This window comes from Spermophilus citellus, assembly GCF_964194105.1.
Source record: "Spermophilus citellus genome assembly, chromosome: 2".
Lineage (NCBI taxonomy): Eukaryota > Metazoa > Chordata > Mammalia > Rodentia > Sciuridae > Spermophilus > Spermophilus citellus.
The window spans coordinates 48,977,005-48,992,252 of NC_138183.1; positions in this window are offsets into that span (position 1 = coordinate 48,977,005).

Here is a 15,248-nt window from a genome sequence, read left to right on the forward strand (position 1 = left end):
TAAAAAAAATAATAGGTTCTAGAAGAGAAATGAATATAAAGTTGTCTTTTGACAATTTTTAGCTTGCTTTTATAGATAATTTTTCCAAATAGTTTCTTCGGATTCAAATGACAGTCTTTCAAATGCAGACTGGAGTGCAGTGCTTCTGAAATAGTTATAGCAGTCTTCAGATGTATACACATAGAAAGATTAGAAAGCAGCATCTGTAAAAAGATATGGAGGGAAATGTATACACATTATGATGTGCTATGTCTGCCTAATTCGGGAGATTAATAGTAATTATAGAAATTAAACTATAATTTGGGTTCCAAGATCATCCTTCGAGTTTCATTAAGATTAACATGACTCACCCATAATTGCTTCTAACAACATGACTTTGCCAAACTGCCAGACAGAAGAGCCTATTGGTTTGGTTTACATCCAGGTGTCTTGCAGACGAATGACCTAGAGAAGCATCACTTTTACTTTACTTTAAAATTACCTTGGAGATGATTTTAACCTATGTCACTTACTCCTTGACTCTCATATTAAAGGAAAGGAGTTGAAAAAACAGACAACATAGAATATTTTGGTAGCCTTAGCTTTTTTGAAAGTCATATAATTTTTATAGAATAATTTAAAAACTCAAAATGTATGGTTGTGTCCACTTTATGAACAGTCTGTAAGCTGTGCACTCTTTATTTATATTTTAAAAATACTTTCACACTTGTTTGCTTTTATATACTTATGCCATATTTTAATAAAACATTAATTTTAAAAACTAACATTTTTGTTTATATTCCTAGAGAATTAAAACCCTTGAGGACTATTATGTGAAAGTTTGAAACTAATTTAAGTATGTGCCTTAGTTCCAATTTTTATTCCTTTAAACCTTATTTATCAATCTGAACTGCCTTGTAGTACCTTAAAGTGATGATATGAATGAACTTTTGAATATACCTTAATTTTTTAAAACAGACTTGATTATTCTTTCTACTGAATATTTTGAAATGCTTAATTGATTTGACACATCTGTTCCTAGCCTTTACTTAAGCGTAATGAAAAGGTTTATGATACAATTTTTTAAATTTCTTTTTCACTCCAGCCAGTTTTTCCCATCATACTGAAGAAAAGAAATTAAGCCTAAAGTTTATTTTCCCTGTTATTTACATTTACTTTTCGTGGAAGATCTGATATATTTAAATTTTGAAGTCAGTTTTCTACATTATTTAAGGATAATTTATAGATTCTGTCAATACATTCCAAAAAGGATTTGTCAAGATTGTGGAGGGAGTGGCATACCACCTGTCACACTGGGGGAAAATACTAGATACGACTCCACTGAGGGAATGATATTTAAGGTAATTATTACCCAAAGCTATAAAGTACCTCTCAGAGGTACTCAGTCTCAGAGAGAGACTAAAATATTGGTCATGTAAAGGGACTGACAAGAGAACTATTGCATTTAGAAGTTAGTTTTAACTGACTGCCAATGTTTACTTTAAAGCTGAAAAAGACAGAATTTAAGGACTGAATTCAAAAAGGGCTAAATTCATCTGACTGCACTGTGACAATGGCATAAACACGCAAACCTCTTATTCGGGCCCATAGCTAAGTTCCCATTTTGTGAGTTAGACATTCCAAGACAAAGCAGAAAGAGAGGTGTTAAAGATTAGACTTGCAAATTTCAAAATACATAGTGTCAGTCTAGTGATGTTTAAACATCCATTTAGAATAACTCACAGAGGAACTGTAGCATATTACAAAGTGGAATCATGAATATGCAATCAGCAAATGGTTCTGGAGCCTGATCACCATATCTGTCAATTACAGCAGTCACTTTCTGTGATGGTACCTTGGCACTTTGACAGTGATTATACCTTTACATGATGTATTGCAGATATTATGCTTCAGTTGTTTACAAATAGAACCATATCTTAGTCTTTAACTGTGAGAATAGAGTGTTTTAAGTAAGAAAAATATTCCCCATAATAAATCTTCCACTTAAGTCACTCATGCATGATCAGACTGGGAATATTGCACAATGCCACTACCACATGACAAAAGCAAACTGCCCCTACATTCTTCTTTTTATTATTCCTAAAAGTGAAGTAATGTGAGCTTTTTGTAAGTTAACTGAAAAGAAACTATAAAAAGGATTAATTCATAGCATAATGTCCATCATTCTAAAGGAGCAGTCTAGTTAAAAAGAAAAATACATCTTTAAGTCTGGAGCAAAACACCAATAAAGAAGTGTAGATGCCAATCAAGGAAAAAATTTCTAGATATAGTTTGGCTTGGTTTTTATACTACCAAAATTGCTTATTTGCTTATGCATAGTCATCAATTTTGTCAAAATATGGAAACTGAAGTGGTTTACTTACTTAGTAATATTCTCCAATGTCTATTGGCCTACAGTTTTAGATAAGAGTCACAAAGAGATTAAATTATCAGATTTTTTTCTCAGTTTTTTTTCCCTAGGTGTGTATATGAATAAAAGCTCTAATACTTAAGACAGCTGGTACAGATCTGATACTTCTAAATACCTAGGTATTTCCTATCATGTAAGTAATATATTTGAATGTTAGACTTATTTTTTGTAATTTTCTACCTATATAATGTAGTATAGATTCAACACCTTATAGTTTAAAGAATTTATAGTTATGGAATAATAGAGCAAAAATAAACTGTGAAGATGATACTGCTAAAATTACTTTACTCTGACCAGCTTTTCTTTTTAATTTCAGTGTATCTTTTTTTCATTTTTTATTAGATCATTATAATTATATGTAGTAGTTGGGTTCATTTGAACAAAGTTACACAAGCATGGAATTTGATTTACTCCATTTCAATTCCCATACCCCACCCCCACTTTCCCTTCCTTTCTCCCTCCCTCTATTCTCCTTCATAACTCTACTGATCTTCCTTTCATTTATTTAGTTAGTTAGTTTTGATTAATGCTTTTGACATGCATATAAATGTGGAATTCCCTGTGGTATATTTATATGAGCATATAGTATGATTTTGCTAAATCCATTCCACATTTCCTCCTCTTTCCCATCCCTTCTCCCTCCCTATCTCTTTTTTTCTCTTCCACTGATCTCCACTATACATTTATGACATCTGAATTCCCCCATTTTTTCCCTTATTTATTTTTAGCTTTCATACAAGAAACAAGACATTCAACCCATGATTATCTGAGTCTGGCTTATTTCACTTAGCAAAACGTTCTCTATTTCTATTCATTTACTGGCAAATGCCATAATTTCATTCTTCTTTATAACTGAGTCAGACTCCATTGTGCATATATACACCATCTTTTCTTAATCCGATCATCTATTAATGAGCATCTAAACTGGTTCCATAATTTGGCTGTTGTGAATTGTGTGCCACTATAAACATTGAATCACTGTAGTATGTCTGATCAACTTCTTGGTCAAACATTATTCAAGGGAGAATGGATCTTGAGCTTGTGAGTGTGTGTCAAATCTAGGTCTTCTAATCAGAATTCTTGATTCACAATCAAGTGCCATTTTCACTGAATCACAGTCTGCCCATATGTTTAATATACTAGCATAAAAGAATGATTACCAGGGTAGAAGGGCAGTAAGGGGAGCTAGAGTAAATCATGGAACAACTGTCTCACTGATTAAATTATTCACAAAACTGAAAATGATCCTGGGCTTGAAAGAGTCCCTCTCACATTAGAGGTATTTCCCTCCCAGATGAACTAAACCCTAGAACAGGATGCTAAATGACAATAGTAAGTGAAAAAAAAAAACCCTTAGAAGCAAAAACAAATTTAGGATATACTGAAAATAAATGCTGTACAACCCATCTTTTTCTGTAACATTTCTGCACCATCCACTCCATTAGGCCATAGAAGAGGTGATAATTGGCAAAAACGACCTTTCACAAAATAGTGTTTCTGTTAGGGAAATGGTTTCAAATCCAATGGGAAGAGAGGTAAAAAATCACCAATACTGCTTCAGAGAAAAAAAAAATTAAACTGCAGCCCCAAATGGATAATATAAAGGAAATTGATGTGGGATTCTGTTCCGTAGGTATCAAATAAGAAAAAAAAAAAAAAAGTAGGAAAAGCACAGTGAGCAAAAGGTGAAGTACACAGCTCTGAAGAGAATATTCATGAATCAAGAATTATCCTTAATCACTTCAAAATCTAAAACAATTTGGCAAGAATAATTTGATAAAATTAGATTTCAAACCCGAGTTTTAACAGTATATTTAACTAAGATTGCAGACTTGCCAAACCATGAAAAATTCACCAAAAATCAATAATCCCAAACTGACAAATAAATTAAAAAAACAGCAATGAAAATCTAATCTCTACTGAAATTGAAACCTTTTTGTAGAGAAAAAGACTGAGATAACTTATGAATGTAGGGAAAAAGTCAAATTGATTAAGTCATTCAGAGAGAACCTGATAAATATGAATATAAAGTTAAGGAAAATAGGTGTGTTTGAGGTAGAAAACTCATCAAACGAAATGTAGAACACGTTAAATATTTATGTTTACTAAAGTGAGGAAGAAACTAAAGGGGCAAATTAAGAATGTACAGCATTCAAGTAAAATGTAAAATTAGACATACAACAAAATGTTTTAGTTAAACTGCTATTAAAAAGAAAATAGTCAACCAAGGTACAAATCAAAATAGCATCAGAGTCACTGTAGAAACCATCAATGTTAGATGGTAAAACAAAGTTTACCAAGTTCTGATGTACAACAACTTTTATCCAACTTTAAACCCCAACAAAACCTCATTCTAGTGTGAGGACAAAGCTGGAAAGGCAAAACAATGGAAAAATAAGCATGAATAGTATTGAATAATATAGTATGTGACCTTCTTAAAAACAAATAAAATAAGCAAAAACCTAGAAGTGCTAAAGGGGCTAATTAAAAGGTACATAAAACATCAAAACAAAAAATCAAGTGGAAAAGTCATAATAAAATGATTGCAGATGAAGACTGACTCCACTTAACTATGGAACTCATGCAAGATTATTTTTAAGTTATGATTACATGATCAAATATTAATGTTACAAACATATATGATGAAACATGTCATTTGAGGTCATCTGAGGTAATGTGATGTCCTCATTTTCCAAATCACAGTATGAAGATGTGTGTACATTTGAGACACCATATTAAAAATAAAGAAAAAAGTTTTACAGTCACTTACTCTTGTTTACAATCTCAATTCTTGCCTTATAAAAGCTTTTAAGATATAATTTTATGTGTTAATGTCACATTTAATGCTTATCTTTTCACCTAAGTGTTTTATTTAAGTAAGCAATTTATTTATTTTTATTTGTTTAATTTGCTAATTAATGTTACCTAAAATTAAAATTAAATACCAACTTCTAGGCATTATGGAGTAGTAACAGATTGGAATTAACCCTTTTGTTTAAAACTTGAAAATATAGGGGAAAAAAACCTCTAGATTTTGGACAACAAACAACAGAAAACCATAGTCACTGAAAGTAAGCAAAGGAGCAGGATTGGCCCAAAGATCAAAATTTCTCCATATAGAGAGGCAAATTCTAAGCACAACTTTATACCCCAACAAAAAAAAGGGGGGGGGTATAATTAAATAAAGAGGATGAGAAATACAACCAAGTGGATGTGGTGAGTTGAGGAGACAGGAATTGGAGTTGAGGGATGCTGGCATGTCACCTTTGAATGACAGAAACTTAGGTTGAGTTGTATAGAGAAGGGAATTGTTCAGGAAATAGAACTTCTAGAGTGGAAAACAATCTAAAATTAAAAAAAAAAAGCTGGATGGATTTAAATGTATGTATTGATTAGAAAAAACGACAAGATAGGCCAAAAGATACTTTAAAAATTGTACATAGCTTCAATGATGTGAGGCAATATCAAGTATTCTAACATCTGGGTCTTTATAAGTTAAAGGGTGGAGGAGCATAATATATGAAAAAGAAATTTAATGGTTTTCAAATTTAAAGAAAATTCTGAACTAACTTATCAGAGAAGTTCAAATCCCAAGTAGTGTAAACATAATGGGAACCACACTAAGTCAGATTATAATCAAATTGCTATGAAATAGTGACCAAAAAAAATCTTAATAACTTTTGGTTTTAGATCTTTCCAAGAAAGTTCTGAGAAGTAGTAACTTTTATTCTTGCACCAAAGAAAATAAATGAACAAAATGAAAATCAATGAGTTTTCTTGGATTCATTTATCCCCAAATTAGGAGGGACAATCAAGAGAGTCACAGCCAAATCTGCCTACCCAGAGTGAAAGACACTAACTTCGTAAACTGATCGCCAGTTAACTGGTCATTTTGATGAAATGCTACAGGCTGAGTAGAGATGAGCCTGAGAGAGGAAAAACTTCAGGGGCTGCCATCTCAGGTAAGGAGCACACTTTGTGGGGTTTAGTTTCAGGAAGCTACCAAGAGTTGCAGGGATGATCTAAGATCCCACTGAGGTGCTAGCAGTAGTAGAGGCGGAATAATAAACCAAGAGAACATTCTATTTCACAGCCCTCTTCATATAAAATTTGATGAGAGTATTATCCTGCTTGCAGCAAAAGATTTATGCTTTCTCCAGTCTCCTCCAACCAGCCTTCCTGTACCATGGATGATAAGGAAAAAAAACAAAACACTGAATATCACAGGCCAAGAGCACTGATTCAAAAAAAAAATGACTAAAATTTAGTCCTAATGTTATAGAAGGCTTTCTCTTCTCTACACCTTGTCACCATGTCAACAGGGTTCTAATATAATAACACTGGATTGAAAATAGCTGTGATATATAAATTCTCTGAAGAGTAATGCTTAGAGAAGCTCAAATCAAAAGGGGAGACAAGATATCAGAAGAATGTGAAATCTCTAAGACCTATAAAGACATGACCCAGCAAACATTTCACACAACACAAACCAGAGCCACACTTGCTGCAGTCTGGCTGCAGCAAACTAACTGGGTAGTGAAGATTGATACAGTGGGAGCCATTTATTGTAGGACAGTAGGGGTATATATACATAAATAATTACACACAGCTTATCTTAATTAACAAAATAGATATAGCAGTCAACCAATAAGGAATCATCATCTTAATGATTACACACAGCTTAACTTAATTGACATAATCTAGACACAGCAGTCACTCATTAAGGAATCTATCATCTTAATGGCTCACTGATGTTACTTCTCAAACCACTCCCTCTGGCAAAGTGCCAGGCACCATCTTGACTTGTTTATGGACCCTAACACACACTAACAATAAATCTTTACATTGAAGGCCTATTTGCCTCAGTTTGTATTATCGTATACACCCTGTGTGTTCTTAAACATGAGAGAAGACAAAGAGAGTCTGAAAATACCAGAAACTATTACAGATATAAAACAGACATTGAAATTATCAGGGAAAGAGTTTGAAATAATTATGATTAATAGGATAAAAAATTTATTAGAAAACATACAACAAAGGTGGGTTATAGACATATAGGGATTGAAACCCTGAGAAAGACTCAAAAGAAAAGGGTGTCAAAAACACCGAAATTGAAATGGAGAATGTCATTGATGGGCTCATCGAATTCTGGACATGGCCAAGGAAAAAATAAATAAGCCTGAAAACAAGTTAGATATTATAACTAGAATATAAGAAGAGAGAAGACAATCTGGAACAGAAGAACTATTTGAAATAATAACAGGTGACTTTAAAAAATTAATGATAGGTCTTAATTAGATCACAGATCCAGGATGCTCAGAGAACAAAAGATAAATACCAAAAAAAAAAAAAGAAAGAAAAGACCCTACAACAAGGTATGTCATATTTAAACTACAGACAATCAAGGCAAAGAGAAAATCTTACTGAAAGTATGGGAGGGATACCAACAACTATTGAGGAACAGAGATAATCATCATTATAAAACTAAACTGGAGTATTTCATATTGACAAACTAGTTTTGTCCTATATGAAAAGGCCAAAGGCCTGCGATAGTCAATACAATACTGAATAGCAGGACAAAGTTGAAGGACACATCCTACCAATAAAAGGAATCATGGCTGGTTAAGGAAATTTCTGATTCTCAAACTTTGGCAAATAATATGTAAGATGAGCCTTAATCATCTCCTAGTTTCTGAAAATTGAGAGTTAAAAGTTAAGCAACGTAAAAATAGCAATATAGTATGTCAAAGGGACATGAGTCAACTGAAATAGCCTGTAATGGATCAAATTCACACTATATAAGCATAAAAGTAATTAAAGTAGTATTAGACTATAAGCCAAAGCAAAAATAAATAAATAAATATTCATGCAATTACCCATAAATTCATATGAATAAAAATAAATTATTGAAGTAAATACAAAATGGGGAACAACTGCAAATATAATGGTAGCTACCCTTAAAACAACAAAGCTAAGTCTTCATTCACTAAATGTGAATCGTGCCTAGTGACTTCCTTCCAAATAGTACAGTATGATAAAGCAAAAATAGGACTTGACAAAGAAGAAACCCAACAATCTCTATTTCAGCCAGGTAAATAGGCTTGACATCAACATTGATTTGGCATGTTGATTGTCTGTCCTTTTAATAGAGGACAGATATAATAGCTTTTCCTCCATATTTCACCTTGATATTTTCCCTCCATGTATACCCATAATCCCAGGCTATTCATGAAAAAGCATCAAATTTTTAAAAAGGGAAATCCTTGAAAAGTACCTGACCTATTGTTATGGTTTAGATATGAGGTGTCCCCCCAAAAAAACTCATTGTAAGACAGCAAGAAAATTTAAAGGTGAAATGATTAGATTATGAGAGTTTTAACATAATTTGTGTATTCATTCTCTATGAAACCAACCTTGATGCCCTTCAATAAATGAATGGATAAAGAAACTGTGGTATATATACACAATAGAATATTACTGAGCATTAAAAGAGGATAAAATCATGGCATTTGCAGGTAAATGGATCAAATTGGAGCATAGCATGCTAAGCAAAGTAAGCCAATCCTCAAAACCAAAGGCCGAATGTTCTCTCTGATAAGTGGATGCTGATCCATAATGTGGAGGGGCCATGGGAAAAATGGAAGATTGGGCAAAGAGGAGGGTGAGATGGGGAGGGGGTATGGGGCAGGAAAGATGGTGGAATGAGATGGACATCATTAGTCTAGGTACATGTATGACTGCACATATGGTGTGTCACTACATCACGTACAAGCACAGAAATGAAAATTTGTGCTGCAATTGGTTACAATGAACAAAAATGTATTCTGCTGTCATATATACCTAATTAAAATAAATAAATTAATTAATTTTTAAAAATCCTTAGATCCTTCCATCACAGAAGAATCAGAAATAAAACACATGTCCTTTATCAGTACTTTTATTAACATAGTACTAACAACATAACCAATCTATCCAAAAGAAACAGAAGTTATCAGGTTTAAAAAAGCATTGTAGATAGCATTAATGACCCAGATTCTTCACCCCTTCCTATGTCTGTATTCTGTGTATATAACTTTCAAGTCCTCTCCCATTTTGGGTAGGGGATTGTATCCAAACTTATACGCCTTGAGTAGCTATGTGATCTGCTTTGACCAGTGGGCTATGAGGGAATGAATCACTAGCAAAGGCTTTAAACATATTTTCGCTGTTGAACTTGTCTTCTTCTGCACCTCTACTTTCACCATGAGAACTTGCCCAAGTTATCTGATGATGGATGGGAGAAACCTGTGGAGCTGAGCTGCTCTGCAGTGGATGATAGCCAGCCAATCTCAGCAAATAGCCAACTCCAGACATGAGAGTTAGCTCAGTGAAAACTGGAAAAAACACCCAAGACTAAAACTCTGGTTTGACAAGTCACAGTCTGAGTTTTTATTATTCGACCATATAGTTTAGAGAAACTAAAGAATATTTCAATTACTGGAGAGCTCAGTGTAAGGCTCAATATTATTAAGATGCTGTGCCACTAAAAGTTGACCTACAAATTCAATGTAGTTGATATCAACCTCTCAGAAAGTTTTTTTTTGGGGGGTGGGGTGTAGATCAATGAGCTCATCATACAACTTACATGAAAACACAAAGGTCTGAGTAAAAGTGATCTTAAGTAACGAAGACATTTGAAATTTTATACTCGAATAACACATTTAAAAATTAATCAACTGAATTTCACTAAAACTAAAAACTTTCATTTCTCAATTGGAATTGGGGCTGGAGTTGTGGCTCAGTGGCAGAGCACTTGCCTAGCATGTGTGAGGCACTTGGTTCAATTCTCAGGACCACATGTCAATAAATAAATTTAAAAAATAAATAATGGTCCATTAACAACTAAAAAACTATTTATTTTAAATAAATAAATAAATAAATAAATAAATAAATAAATAAATAAATAAATAAATTGGAATTGGCAGGCCACAGACATGGAAAGTTTGCATAGTACAAGTACCTGGTACAGTGTCTATATACAGAATATATAATACACCCCTAAAAATCCATAAGGAAAAGATAATGTTCATTTTAAAATGGTAAAGATGAGCAGAAAATTTGCAAATTATATGAAAAGAAACTGTCATCATTATCATTACTCATTGGAAAAGTGAAAATTAAATTTGAATTGAGATCATAATCAAACACTTTTCAGAATGTTTAAATAAAAAGAACTGACTTAAGTGTAAGTGAAGAAATGGAGAAAATACAACCTTGTACATTGCTAGTAGACAGGAAATTTTTTTACAACTATTTTGGAGCATAGACTACCATATGCCACAGCGATTTCTCTCCTCAGTACAGACTCAGGTAAATCTGTGCCTGTACCCACTAAGTCCATGTACAAAAATCCAAACAGCTTCATTCATAACAGCTGGCACATAGAAATAATCCATATGTCCAATAACAGATTTTAAAATGTGGCCTTTTCATACAGTGTGACACTGCACAATAGCTTGTTTTTGTTTATTATTATTACTATTGTGCAGTGTCTCCAGTAACCACTCAATTAATCCCATCAGGCATTCATTCACTGATTAGGCTAAGGCTATAACCCAATCATTTCTCCTCCAACCTTTTTGCATTGTCTCACATGTGAGCTTTTTGGGGACACCTCACATCCAAACCATAAAAACATTCCAGTAGATTAATGCTACAATTTTTTTTTGCTCTTCATTGTAGGACCATCAAAAATTTCCTTGTTTTTCTGTCTTTTGTTAAGAATCCTGTCTATTAAAAGCATGACCTACTTCAGATTCTAAACTGATGTTAAGGAATAGAATAACGACAGGGAAATGAAAATCTTGAAATCCTCACAACTTGAAACTTCTTCCCTCTCTATAAATTTTACTTCAAGAGTCCTCATTGCTTCCACACCTCATGGATTCTTTCAATTTAATTTATCCCAGCATTATTGAGGTATAACTAATAAATAAAATTATACACATTTAAGGTGGATAGTATGATGCTTTGATAATATGAAGTGATTACCAAGCTGATTAACATATCCATCACCTCCAATAGCTGTGTGTAGTGAGAACAATTAAAATCTATTTTCAGTGAATTTCAAGTTTGTAATCATTATTATTAATTATATTCACATGCTATACATCACATCTCCAGAATTAATTCATTTTATTACTAAAAACTCATACCCTTTGATCAAAATCTCTCCATTTTCCCTAATTCCCAGCCCCTGGTGACCACCATTCTGTTTCTATGAGTTTTTGTTTTTGTTTTTGTTTTAGATTTCACATATAAGTACATATAAGTGAGGTCATAACAGCATTTGTTTTTCTGTGGCATGTTTTGCTTAATATAGTATATTCCAAGTTCATCCATGTAGTCCCAAATCACAAGCTTTCTTTTTTCTCTTGTGGCTGAATAATATTCTGTCATGTCCATACGCTGCATTTTCTAATTCATCCATCCACTGCGGGACAATTAGCTTGTTTCCATATGTTGGCTAGCCCACATTTAAAAATACAAAAAATTTGAAAATATCTGTTTTAATACCAAAGAGAAACTATGACAGCCTCTTTTCCTAAGAACACCCAAGCCTGCTAAGAGACATGTGTTCCCAGAGAAGCTGGACCATATGGGATTGGGAATTTAGTGTAAACAAGTCATTTATAACTAGAATTCAGAGACAATACCTAATTCCAAAAACAATTTGTTGAATTCATTTTGGTGAACTGAACTTAGGAAGCTGTAACAAACAGTTTTCTTTAGCTAAAGATAGGAGATTATGAAGGCTGGCACTAAGACATCCAAGTAACAGCCTGCAGCTTTCTTACAAATACCACCTGATTGGATCATTTTGAGGGGCCGTCTGTCTTCAATACTCATGCGCTACATCACAGACTGAAGTGGGAGAAAATTAGGGAACTTTCAAAATGAAAACTGATTTCATAAATTACAGCCCAGAAAATAACAAAAAGAGCTGTCATGCCCTTTAGCAGCTTTTCCTTTAATTTCTGCAGAATCTTTTGTCTTCAACCTTTTGCGATTGTCTCCATTGTACTCAAACCAGGGCTTTTTTCCCCTCAGTTCAAGTGCTAGAAAAGATACATGATGATTTTTATGATGATTAGAGGGGAACTTGGGCATACAGATAACTTTTGCAAGACACAAATTGTGTAAGACAGAATACATGAAAGCCTGAGGAAACCAAGGAATGACTATTAACAAAGTAAAGTTATATCATCACACTGTATAATAAGCAAATAAAATACAGGCCCAATCCATTACCATGTTATCAGAAGGACAGTTATGTAAAACCTTGGCCAAATATCAAATGTTCGGATGAATGGAAATTGCAGTGTCTCAAATTCAACTTTTGAAAGACTATACCTGCAAATATAGAAAAATTTCTGCAAGTAATCATTTACTTTAAAAAAAATCAGTACTGGGGATTGGAGGTTGAATTCAGGGTCTAGCAAACGCTAAGCAAGCATTTTACCACTGAGCTACATACCCATCCTGAGTAAAAATTTCTTAAGGGTTTGTTTGATTTTTTTTTCAACGTATATTATTATTGTTTGTTTGCTTTGTTTTAAAATAGATTTTTGTTCAAAGAGATAAAATATACCAAAGTAAAAGGCAAAGTATATGTTGTTGCTTAAAAATTAATTATCTCTTGGGCTGGGGTTGTGGCTCAAGCGGTAGCATGCTTGCCTGGCATGCGTGAGGCCCGGGGTTCAATCCTCAGCACCACATACAAAAAAGATGTTGTGTCTGCCGAAAAAAACTAAAAAATGAATATTAAAATTCTCTCTCTCTCTCTCTCTCTCTCAAAATAATTATTTCATTCATTCATTTACTTATGTATTTATTCACTCAATAATCCTGTATCAAGTATATGTATATGCCAGGTATGATTGATAATGCAAATAATAACAAATTCCTACCTTGAAAGAATACAGGTGAAATGCTACATACACAAAAGCATATTTGTTTTATTAATGAAATGTTCTATAAGGGTTGACTAGAATGGAAAGGTATAGTGAAATTGCTTATCATCAAATGAAGTTTTTGCTTAAAGAAGTCACTTTTTAAAAAAGTGTTAAATGTTTATAGACTAATAAAAGATTTAAATGAAATGAACAAACATAAAGAGAAAAGTAAATAAAAACATTTCCCCAAATCACAAACTCAGGAAATTGGAAAGAATAAAATCTTTGGTATCAAAGGACTATCTTTTCAGGAGTGTGTGTGTGTGTGTGTGTGTATGTGTGTGTGTGTGTGCGCGCGCGTATGTGTGGAGAGGGAGAGAGAGAGAGAGAGAGAGAATATCTTGACCAGCTATAGAGTCGGTTTAGACTTCTTTTGAAAAATCTTTAATTGTTAGCCCCCTGTCTAAAATATTACTGGAGCCAGTAGGAGGTATAACACTAGACTTCTAAATTCCCCCATGCCACCCCAGTTCATTTTTCTTCCTGCACACCTAATTAATTCATTTTTTTGAAAATTGCTTAAATATTCAATTATGCAAAGAGAAAATGTTTTGGTTTGCAACATTCACTGTCAGATTTTTCTGGATCATGGTGTTCATTTTGATTTTAAAATCTAATAATTATTTCAGAGGTTTTAATATTTTATTTGGCCTTTTGATTCATTATACTTTTCCTTCACTTATTTAAATCTCTAACCCACAGCTAAAAACTACAGATACTGGACTGTATGTTTTATTAGTTCCTTTCACTTTTTATCTTTTTAATATGTAGGGACATCTCAAACTTCTTCCTATTATCATGATTTGGCTTTTAGTTTCTTAATGTTTTCAATTTAGTTTTTAAGTCCTTTAATGATAATTTTCCTAAATATTTTTTCGTTAGTCAATTAATCCTTTATCATTACACACTCACATTACCTCAAGTCATTTCCTCCTTGAGAATCAGTTTTCTGAAATAATGCTCTTTTTCATAAACATGAAATGAATTTCTCTCTTAAGTTATATTTTCTTCTAGACTGGGCTTTTTTTCTTATAATGTTATATCCCTCTCTTCTTATTTTTTTCTCATTTTGTCTGTGTTCCTAATACTAGTCAATAACACAATACTTCCATATTAATTATGCCATTTCCTTTCACCTCAGTATTGCTTAAGAGGCTCTATTTTCTGTTTTAGTAGGGGTGTTATCATTGATTTTTTGCTCCATATGATGCTTTTTTTCTGAAGTTCAGTTTGAAGACAGATGTGACTACTTTCTATTCCTTTTCCACTATCCTAAAGCATGACACATGTCTATGAATTTATGTGAGAGATAAAGTTTATTTGGGGCACATACACAGTATACTAACAGATTTAAATGACCTGTATTGATGCTCAGTCCAATTGAGGAAGAAGAGGGCTCTTGGTATTTTTTTTTCCTCTTTGTAAAAAAACTTTAGTTCCCATTGACCAGCCTCTCTCCACCTCTCCCCTACTTACTTTCCCCATAGTTTGGTGGCCACCATTCCAGTCTCAACTTCTTTGAAATCATTCAGTTATCCTTTTCAATGGCTGAATAGTGTTTCATGATGTAGATGTACCTCATTTTCTTTATCCACTCATCAGTTGATGGACAACTTGTATTATTCGCATTTCTTGGCTTTTGTGAATAGTTGCTGCAACAAACAGGAGTGCAGATGTCTCTTCAACATACTGATTTCATTTCTTCTGGAAACATATCCAGTAGTGGGATTGCTAGACCATAGCAAGACTAGTTCTAGTTTTAATTTTTTGAGGAAACCCCATACTGCTTTTTATAATGACTGTACTAATTTACATTACCACCAACAGTGTACAAGGGTTCCCTT